The sequence below is a fragment of the Ailuropoda melanoleuca genome, chromosome 6, assembly GCF_002007445.2.
Source record: "Ailuropoda melanoleuca isolate Jingjing chromosome 6, ASM200744v2, whole genome shotgun sequence".
NCBI lineage: Eukaryota > Metazoa > Chordata > Mammalia > Carnivora > Ursidae > Ailuropoda > Ailuropoda melanoleuca.
Window position 1 is genome coordinate 87,555,344 of NC_048223.1, and position 10,580 is coordinate 87,565,923.

The 10,580-nt window shown below is 46.8% G+C and overlaps 2 pseudogenes; one reads left to right on the forward strand and one right to left on the reverse strand.

Annotated features, from left to right (window-relative positions):
• Nucleotides 1-420: 420 nt before the first annotated feature.
• Nucleotides 421-1,027, reverse strand: LOC100468468 (annotated as a pseudogene).
• A 2,125-nt stretch (nt 1,028-3,152) lies between these two features.
• On the forward strand, nt 3,153-8,828 carry LOC100475789 (annotated as a pseudogene).
• Nucleotides 8,829-10,580: the final 1,752 nt, after the last annotated feature.

Below are 10,580 nucleotides of genomic sequence, written 5' to 3' on the forward strand. Positions count from 1 at the left end.
AGAAACTTCATTTATTTGAGAGAGGGAGAGTGAGCACAAGTGGGGGGAGGGGGAGAAGGAGAAGCAGACTCCCCACTGAGCAGGGAGTGTGATGCAGGGCTTGATCCCAAGACCGCAGTCTGAACTGAAGGCAGACACAACTGACTGAGCCACCCAGGTGCCAGGAGAATAGGCAAATTTAAATCCATTCCAAAGCTAGCCAGTCATAGAAGTTTAACGAGCTGTATAACTTTCCAGGTTTTCAATGTATATATAGATTTATATGTTTACATAGAAGAACTCCTAGGGAACATACTAGTTTTTAATTTCTTTTTTTTATTTGACAATATTTTGAGAACATATTGGCATACATCAAGAGGTATGGATTTACCTTATTCTTTTTAATAGCCTTATGGAGGGGTGGACAGCAGGGCAAGGCCTTTACTTGCCTCCAGGCTGCTCGGACTTCCCAGCTTCTGAGCGCCCATGCTCGAAGGTGACAGGGGTAGTGACTTCTGCCTACTGGGTGGCTGGCTTGGGCATCGGTGCCTCCAGGAAGAGCCTGCCCTCAGGGAACGGAGAGGAGGAGACCAGGGTGGGGTCCACAGCAGGGGGCAGCGCCTGTTTTCTAGTGAAGCATCAGGAGATGCAGCCATGCCCGTCCTGCCTCTCTGCGCTGACGGGTGATCTCCACCACGCAGTCCTTGGTCTTGACCTTCAGCTCCTCGGGGGCGAAGCGGTGGACATCCAGGGAGACCCGCCAGCGGTTGGCGGTCTGCGGGATCTGGGAGACGCCGCTGCAGAGCTGCGGGCAGAGCGCACGGCTGTAGTCAGGCGCGGCCACCGCAGGGGGCGGGGCGGGGGAGGAGGGGGCCTCGACCGGCCAGCTGCTGTGGCCGAACCACTGCGCCCCCTCCTCGGGCAGCCGGGGCAGCCCGAAGGCCTGATCCAAGAGGCGGCTCTGGGCCTGGTACCCGTCGCGGAAAGGGTCCCAGCTGGGGCTCCGCAGAAGAGAGGACACTTGGCGCTCAGTCAGCTGGCTCGGCATCTGGCTGAGGCTTGGAGAAGTTCCAATCTACCCTTGATGGACTTTTATGCTTTTCCACCCAGTTTTTCTACAATAAATTTTCTATACTAAATAAAGCTACAATGAAAATCCTTGTACATCTGCCTCTGCTTAGTTGGGCAGATGTTCCCATAGGATACATTTGATCAAAGAGTATGCACATTGAAACATTCTGAAACTATTCTTGATTGTATCGGATAATACACATAGTCATAGAAGGTGAGGGACAGTTTCACCTCACGCTGGGCATTTCTTAACCTTTTGTGAATTGTATTCTTTATGTCTTTTGCCCATTTTTCAATTGGAATGCTCATTTTTAAAATTTGGTTTATATGTCTTCTTTGTGTGTTAAGGATAATACAGCACCAAGATATTGACAAAGTCAACAGTAAGCTCTGATTGATGGGAAGACCAGATACAACATCACTTGCTCTAAATTAAGTATCTAAAATGTACAAAAGGAACTCAGGGGTGTAGGATACCCTACAAAGAGATTAGAAGCATTCTGCAGGACAGATGAGGGATAGAGAAATTCCCATGTCCCTCAAATCCTCTCCCGGGACACACAGTTGCAGATAATAAATCTCTGTGTGGGTGTCACATCATACCTTCTGAAAACTCAATCGCCCCTCCTCCGAGGCCAGTTTTCTGTGCATAAAGCTGGAGCATTTCTGCACCTAGTCTAGTCTGAGCTGACTTCTTGTCAATTTGGGGATGTAATTACATACCATCTGACTACCGTGTGGTACCCCAAAGCCTGGGCCGAGAGCACTTGTTTATTGCTGCAGGATTCTTTATACTTTAAAAAACATAATAGATGAGCAAATGGATAAAAGCAGAGGGGAGGGTGGGACTGGAAGGGCTCTATCTCCCTTAATCCCCATTAGCTGTCCTCAGGGGTCCTCTCTTCCCCTCATCATTATTCAAATAATTGCATAAAATATATGTTGTTTGCAGTGAAATGTGTATATAAAAACATCTTTGGAAAACTGCAATTTAACTGAACTGTAATACACCATTTAAATGAAAAAGATGTCTGTGCTACGCACTTTGCTATGCAAAGCCCCTTGTGTCTCTTCTGGGATCTCCACTGGGTGGAGTGGAATAATCTCTCTAAAAGGTGACCTGGGTTCCCCAGTTGGGCTGGGCAAGTCTGGCTCTGGAGCTCGACACTGGTGGAGGGGAGTGTAAGGAGGAGCCCCTTCCCTGACAAACCCTGGGTGCCTCCTAGTGCCTTATCACCTCTCACCAGCTTCATCTGTAAATGACAAAAGGAGGTGGGGAGTATCTGCTTGAAATGATACTGTCGACACTGGCCTAGAGCCCTGAGCACCCTCGCTGGGCCCCTGATTCCTATGGTGGGGATAAGGGACACAAGGGGCGCCCCATTCTGGTGATCGATGTGAGTGGACCAGAGTCAGGCAGATACCCTGCCAACCATTCCAGGGTTTGAAGGCTTTCCAGTCCATCGCCACTTGTGTTTTGTTTTAGGAAGCTCATTTCAGTTCAACTCTTCCGATGTGGATTTCAACACCATGATAAGTTAACTTCTGAATAGGAAATTTGAAAACAGAGTCTATGTTCCATCTTTAAAATTTTAATGAAATTGTATCTACCAGATATTAAATTGTTTTCCTGCTGCAAAGTTCTGCTGATTAAATTTTACAGACTTTGTGGAGATGAATTGTTCTTCAACGACAAATAGATACAGTCTGGTTTTCTACTGGGCCCTGCCCGGACCTGAAGGGGGCCAAGGGAGTCCTCCTCCCCAGCTGCTCCACCACCAAAAAGAAGACCAGGTCAGCAGGAAACAGCAGGGCTAGTCCTTGATGCTCTTTGGCTTATTTTTCCCCACTCTGTAGCTTCTGACTAAACTTTTTCATTTTTCAACATATCTGTGCGCATGTAGTCACTGAGCCCTGAGAGCGAGAGCTGCGGTGTCTGACCCCGGATCCCGCGCAAGTTGGGACCAGCGCTGGGACTGGAGGCAGAGTCCAGAAAAGCACAGCAAGAGGACAGGATGCCAGTAGTCTTCTGCTCCTGCCAGGAGCTTCCACCATTTTCTAGTCGTGTGAGTACAAGGGGCCTCACCACATCCCTGAGTTAAATGCTTCATGGAGACAAAGAGCACCCCAGCGTGTTGGTGCTGAAGCCCTGTGTACCCACGTCCATCATTCCTCACCTGCGGCAGGCCCCCCAGCCCCAGCTCCCTACCTGCCATCCCTTGCTGGTACTCCGTGATCCCCTCCCCGCCCTTCCCCACATCTGTGCTCTGTGCCCCGGGAATCAGCACCATCACAGCCTGCCTGTCCTGGAATGGCCAAGGCTGCCTTAAGGCTCAAACGTCTCCTCCTTCCCTGAGCCCTACAGCTGGAAAAGGTGTTGGAGCAATTAATTCCTTATCCATGTGTCTATCTGTCCCACCATGGGTTCGAGGGAGGCAGGAACCATTTCTTGTACTTTTTTGTAACCCCAATGCCCAGAGCATTAGGGCCGGCATGGTACGCCCACTCGTTTTTTGTGGTCCCTCTCCCCGTGGGCGCTGTTCCCTCTCTGAGGAGTCACAGTGCCACCTCGTGGCAGGCTGGATGTACTGAGGCTGCTCGCCGAGGGCCCTTCCGCCCCACCCCCTGCTGGTGACGATCTTTACTGCAGGCGTTGAAGGTGATCAAAAGTGACTGACTGGTGGATCACCTTCGCGCAGGGCCTTCCTGTACTCCACAGCTACGGTCAAAACGGGGTGCGGCGGCAGAGAAGCGTGCCCGCCGCCTTTGGGATCCTTGGGCACAGAAACTTGGCTCCATGCTGCTGTATCTGCCGGAGGCGCATATGGTTCTTCTCCCTGTCCTGCTGTCCTTTCTCCCTTCCCAGGCTATTAAAATGTACTTCCGAGGCTCAGCTGAGCCACCGCCTTCTTCCTCCCCCCTCACATACACGCCCCCACAGATCTCTAGCTTATGCAGCCTAGATTCAGATCCCAGCTTTGCACAGTATCTGTTTTGAGACTACAGGCAACTCACTTAACTTCACCGGCCTCAGTTTATCTATAAAAGGGGAATAATAAAACTACCTGCCCTGTTGGGTCGTGAGAGATAAATGAATGCAGACTGGTGAAGTCCATGCAAGTGTAGCGCCTGTTTAGTTTGTCCTTTTGTTCCTCGTCAGTTACACCCCTCGGGGGCAAAGACTGTGTCTGCTCCATTTTACCCTCATGGTGAGGATAAATGGGAAGAACTCAAAAGGCGCTACACCCGCCAAATGCCTGGGGACAGTCAGCCTTTGATTTGGGTCTTAGTGAGCAGGGGGTGGCAGCAGAGGTCCCTCATCCTGGTCCTGGCTGTGGTTCTTTCTCAGTGTGTGGCCTTGGACGTGTTACACCGTCTCTGGGCCTTGAGTAGGTGAAGGGGTTAAGTTATACTGTTACAAGTCCATTCTGACCCTCCTGGGGGCCAGGCCTTCTGATCTCAGAAGGGGATGCTGTTTTCCCTCCCTGAACTGCCCCTACCCTCAAGCCTTTTCTTTTTTCCTCCGGATTGGCAAGACTTTCAGTTTCGGGATAAGTCTTCCTCCTGATCAGGGTAACAGATAAGAGCTGTATTCCAAAGAAGGAGTAATTTTGGCTCTGAGAGAGGGAGGAGCAGCTCTGGGACAAAGGGAAGAGACATTCTGCTTCCCCAGGAAGGTTGTATCTATGATAGGGTGAGGCCAGGAGCAGAGACACCTTAGGTCTGAGTTCAGATGGAGGGAAAAAGGAGTGACCAGCACAGCTGGGTCTAGGAAAGAATGGGGCTACCCTGGTGTAGGCAGCCTCTGAGCCTGGGGATAGCTTCTCAGATGGGGAGTAACTGATAAGAAACACTGTAGCAAATATGACAGATGCTAACCCTGCAGGCAAGGAGGAAAGTCATCTCTGATGAAAGGTGCCAAGATCTTGGGGGCAAAAGGGCCCCTGAGCAGCTGAAAATTTTTATTGAACAAGCCTATGATTTGTAATACAACCTACAGAAAGTAAAAGTCTAAATACATGTGAATTTTCTAATTCTGAATGGATTTTTCAAAGCGATCTTCTTCAACTAATCTGTTTTTAGACCCATATCTTGAGTTCTTAATTTAGGCCATTATATTTTTTGACTTCTGGATCTTCAATTTACGGTTGTTGTTTTTTAAGGTTTTATTTTATTCTATTTTATTTTATTTTTAAAAGATTTTATTTATGTATTTATTTATGTATTTATTTATTTATCTGAGGGACACAGAGAGAGAGAGCATGAGCAGGGGGGAGGGAGAGGAGGCCTCCCCACTGAGCAGGGGACATGGGGCTCAATCCCAGGACCCCCAGGACCTGAGCCAATGGCAGACGCTTAACCAACTGAGCCACCCAGGCGTCCCAAGACTTTATTTTTAAGTAATCTCTCCACCCAACGTGGGGCTTGTACTCACAACCTCAAGATCACGAGTCTTATTCTCTCCTGACTGAGGCAGCCAGGCTCCCCGATTTCTGTTTTGTTTAGTTTCTAATTTTGTATCAAAAATTCAATTTGTATCCTAAGGACCATACTAAGATAGTTTTTTCTTATTTATGTCTCATGACTCCACAGTCTGGACTATCTGTTGAAAGTCTATTGTCTATTGTTGATGCTGGCTCTTGTTCATATTTTATTTCCTTCTATGTCTGATTATCTTTGATTGTGTCCTGAAAATTGTACTTGAAAAATTCACTGGAGTAATGTTAAGACTAGGATAATATCATCTTCTCGTGGAAAGTGTTTTCACTGACTTTTGCAAATGTGTAGGGGCACGAGCAAACCAGAGACACCTTAAGCATTTCCAGGGCTTGAGATTTTTCTGAATCATCCGGAGTACTTGAAACTGAGCTGAAGTACAGCAGAAAGCTAGTTTATTTTCAGTGTAGTCTTCCTTCCAGGGTGCAGCCACTCAAGATTACAGTTCTGAGCATGGAGTGGTTTTCCAGAGTTGACCCTGCCTTGAAAAGCTCTAGATTCCAACTTACATGACCTTAGCTCCCTCAGCTTTTTAGCCACCTCTTCTGATTACAAAAGTGGCCCCCAAACTTAGCTCTCCTCTCTGGATTTTCACCTTTTCTGAGCAACTGTCTCTTGCCAATAATTGGCAAGGTGATTCTTACTACTTGTTAGCTTTTCTCTGTTTTTAGGAAAAAGCTTTTTATATTTCATGTGAATTATTTTAGTTGTCTTCAGTAGGAGGTTAGTTCTGAATTATTTAGTTCACTATTTCTGAAAGTGAGAGTTCTTTACTTGGTTTAAAATTGTGTAATAGCTTGGTATCTCTCTAGAGGATTGAGGAATGCAGGAAGACATAGCACAGCTGATCTGCAATCATATATTGATACCAAAATACAATGATTTTTTAAAATTTTAATTCCAGTATAATTAACACATACTTTTATATTAGTTTCAGGTGCACAATATGGTGATTCAACAATTCTAGGGATGCCTGGGGGGCTCAGTCGGTTAAGCATCTGCCTTTAGCTCAGGTCATGATCCCAGGATCCTGGGATCTAGCCCTGCATTGGGCTAACCGACTGAGCTACCCAGGTGCCCCAGGATTCTTCTTCCTTTCCTTTTTTTGTTAAAGATTTTATTTATTTGGGGTGCCTGGGTGGCTCAGTCGTTAAGCAACTGCCTTCAGCTCAGGGCATGATCCCAGGGTCCTGGGATCGAGCCCCAGATCAGGTTCCCTGCTTCACTGGGAGCCTGCTTCTTCCTCTCCCACTCCCCCTGCTTGTGTTCCCTCCCTCACTGGCTGTCTCTTTCTGTCAAATAAATAAATAAAATCTTTTTTATTTGGGAATTTTCAAGATACCTGGTCTGGGGAGGGGGGTTGTCAAAGGAATTCCTCCCTATCCTTATGCAGGATGAGTGGCCGGCCTTCTTTCTTACTGGAGGAAATTTTTAAAAAAAGATTTTATTTATTTATTTGACAGAGAGCACAAGCAGGCGGAGCAGCAGAGGAAGAGGGAGAAGCAGGCTCCCCACTGAGCAGGAAGCCCGATGCAGGGCTCAATCCTAGGACTCCGGGATCATGACCTGAGCCGAAGGCAGACACTTAACCAACTGAGCCACCCAGGCGCCCCAGATCTCTTATTTTTAAGTATTCTCTACACCCACTGTGAGGCTTGAACTTACAACCCTGAGATCAAGAGTCACATTCTCTACTGACTTAGCCAGCCAGGTGCCCTTTAACCGAACTGTACTTTACTGACTTTCTAGATTGACATGTGTTCTCTTTTCCTTCTTAATTTTTTATTTTATTTTTAAAAAAGATTTCATTTATTTATTTGACAGAGAGACAGCCAGCGAGAGAGGGAACACAAGCAGGGGGAGTGGGAGAGGAAGAAACAGGCTCCCAGCGGAAGAGCCTGACGTGGGGCTCGATCCCAGAACTCCAGGACCAAGCCCTGAGCCGAAGGCAGACGCTTAATGACTGAGCCACCCAGGCGCCCCCTCTTTTCCTTCTTTAAAACATATTCACACACACACACACACACACACACACTGACAATGTCCATGGCACACACTGAATATCCAAGGCTGGTAGGCCACTTTCCAGCATGAGTGCTCAATTTTGCCTCATTAACCAACCAAGTGATCCAAATTAAGATAGATGAGTAGGGTGTCAGATAAACTGGTTTGAGGTTCAGAAGTGGTTGGCTGTGACTCAGTGTCACATAGCTGTCAGGAGGGAGAGCCGAAGACCAAATTCCAACTTCACCATGTGGTATTTGACCTTGGTCAAATTACTAACACAGACACCAATATCGAGAGTTACTCATTTTTAAAGACTCTTTCAGAGAAGAGTTAATAGTAATCTAGCCCTGAGCTAGCCCTCAGAGGGCCATTAGCACCAAGACGTCCCCCAGGACAACGTCTTCCATTAAGATTGTGTTTTGCCAACGAGCGGCCAGTGTGGCGAGTCTCCAGTGTGGGACAAGGTGTCCAATTCTCCGCTCTTCGTAGATATTCCTGCAAAGAAAGTTTGCCAGTGGTATTTGCTCAGCATGTGAGTGCAGCAAGTGACTGTGAATGCCCCCACCCGCTCTGTGGCCCTTCGCCAGTCAGGAGGCTACATTGCCACCATTGGAACAAAGTTCTGTTCTTTGAACTGGGAAGATCAGTCAGCAGTCATCCTGCCCACAGTAGATAAAGACAAGAAAAACAATCGGTTCAATGATGGGCGGGGGGTCCCGCTGGGAGACAGTTTGCTGGCACCATGGCTGTGGAGACAGCCCGGGCAGTTCTGGAGCAGCACCTGGGGTTCCTGTACTCCTTCCTTCCTGACCACTGCGTGGAAGAGTACTTTGACCAGGTGGACATCTCCAATGGTTTGGATTGGCCCCTGGACCACAACATCTTCTATGACATTGACAGCCTGTCCCGCTCCGTGGTGGCCTTTTACTAGCACCTACAGACAGGAAAGATCTCCTACTGGAGAAAGGAGAACAAACCCCAGATGGAATGTGCATTGTTGCTGAGGGGGGTCTCTGGGTGCCTTTGCAATGGAGGAAGAGTGATTTGTTTGGATCCTGAGACTGGGAAAGACTCCAAACTGTGAAGTTAACTGTTGATAAAATAGCTTCATTTTGCTTTGGAGGGAAGGACCATTCTGAAATGTCTGTGACCTTTCAGGATGGAAGGGACACGAGGGTCTTCTGCCGCAGCCTGAAGCTAGTGGAATTTTCAAGATACCTGGTCTGGGGAGGGGGGTTGTCAAAGGAATTCCTCCCTATCCTTATGCAGGATGAGTGGCCGGCCTTCTTTCTTACTGGAGGAAATTAAAAAATATATATTTTATTTATTTATTTGGNCAAAGGAATTCCTCCCTATCCTTATGCAGGATGAGTGGCCGGCCTTCTTTCTTACTGGAGGAAATTAAAAAAAATATATTTTATTTATTTATTTGGGAGAGAGAGAGCACAAGCAGGGGGAGTGGCAGAGGGAGAGGGAGAAACAGACTCCCCACTGAGCAGGGAGCCCAATGTGGGGCTCAATTCCAGGACCCCGAGATGATGACCTGAGCTGAAGGCAGATGCCTAATTGACTGAGCCACCCAGGCACCCCTGGAGGAAGTTTTGAAGACGTGTAGAAAATTCTAGAGCTAAAATTTCAATCTAGCTACAGAAAGAAGAAAGAAAGAAAGAAAGAAAGAAAGAAAGAAAGAAAGAAAGAAAAAAAGAAAGAAAGAAAGAAAGAAAAAGAAGAAAGAAGAAAGAAAGAAAGAAAGAAAGAAAGAAAGAAAGAAAGAAAGAAAGAAAGAAAGAAAAAGAAGGAAAGATTATTAGCAGGGTTCAATTTTTATTATTTTTTAAGATTTTATTTGTCAGAGAGCAAGAGAGAGATATACAGAGCACAAGCAGGGGGAGTGGCAGACAGAGGGAGAAGCAGACTCCCCAATGAGCAGGGAGCCCGATGTTGGACTCAATCCCAGGACCCTGTGACCACGTCCTGAACCGAAGGCAGGTGCTCAACTGACTGAGCCACCCAGGAGTCCCTGTTTACAATTTTTAAATGGTAGAGCATTTTAGCAAGGGGTGACAGGTGGTTCTGATAACACACGACAACACCTGCTGAGGTATTACAGAAATGTAAAAAATTGTTCGACTGTCAACCAGCCTCTTGATTCTTCGCAAATTGCTAGGAGGGGAGGACAAGGGACCGTATCTGTCCTGCATTCCATACTTATTATACATAACCAAAGCCTCAAAAAACTAATAAATAATGGCTTAGTTAGAAAAAATAGTCTAGTCCTTAAAAGCCTCTCATACTACAGGATGTATTCTAAATTACCTCAGTTTGAAAAACAAACTTTTAAAAACATTTTACTTTATTTTTTAATATGGAGGATGTCATACGTAAAAATAGATTAGTATAATCATCCCTCAAGTACTCATCACACGGCTTGACCAATTATCAATTGTGGCCAATCTTGTTTCCTCTTTACTCCCTGCCCCCCCCCAATACACACACACACACACATGCGCACACAAACTTCCTGTTTCCTCCCCAACTTCTGCTGCTGGATTATTTTATTTTATTTACTTATTTTTTAAAAGATTTTATTTATGGGGCGCCTGGGTGGCTCAGTCTTTAAGCGTCTGCCTTCAACTCAGGGCGTGATCCTGGATCCCTAGGATCAAGCCCTGCATCGGGCTCCTCCACTGGAAGCCTGTTTCTTCCTCTCCCACTCCCCCTGCTTGTGTTCCGTCTCTCACTGGCTGTCTCTCTCTGTCAAATAAACAAATAAAATCTTAAAAAAAAAAGATTTTATTTATTTATTTGACAGAGTGAGAGAGCACAAGCAGGGGGAGCAGCAGGCAGAGGGAGAAGCAGGCTCCCCGCTGAGCAAAGAGCCCGATTCGGGAATTGATCCCAGGATCCTGGGATCATGACCTAAGCCAAAGGCAGACACTTAACCGACTGAGCCACCCAGGAGTCCCTGCTGGATTATTTTAAATTAATTTCTAGACATTCTGTATCCAGAAAACGGACTCTTATTT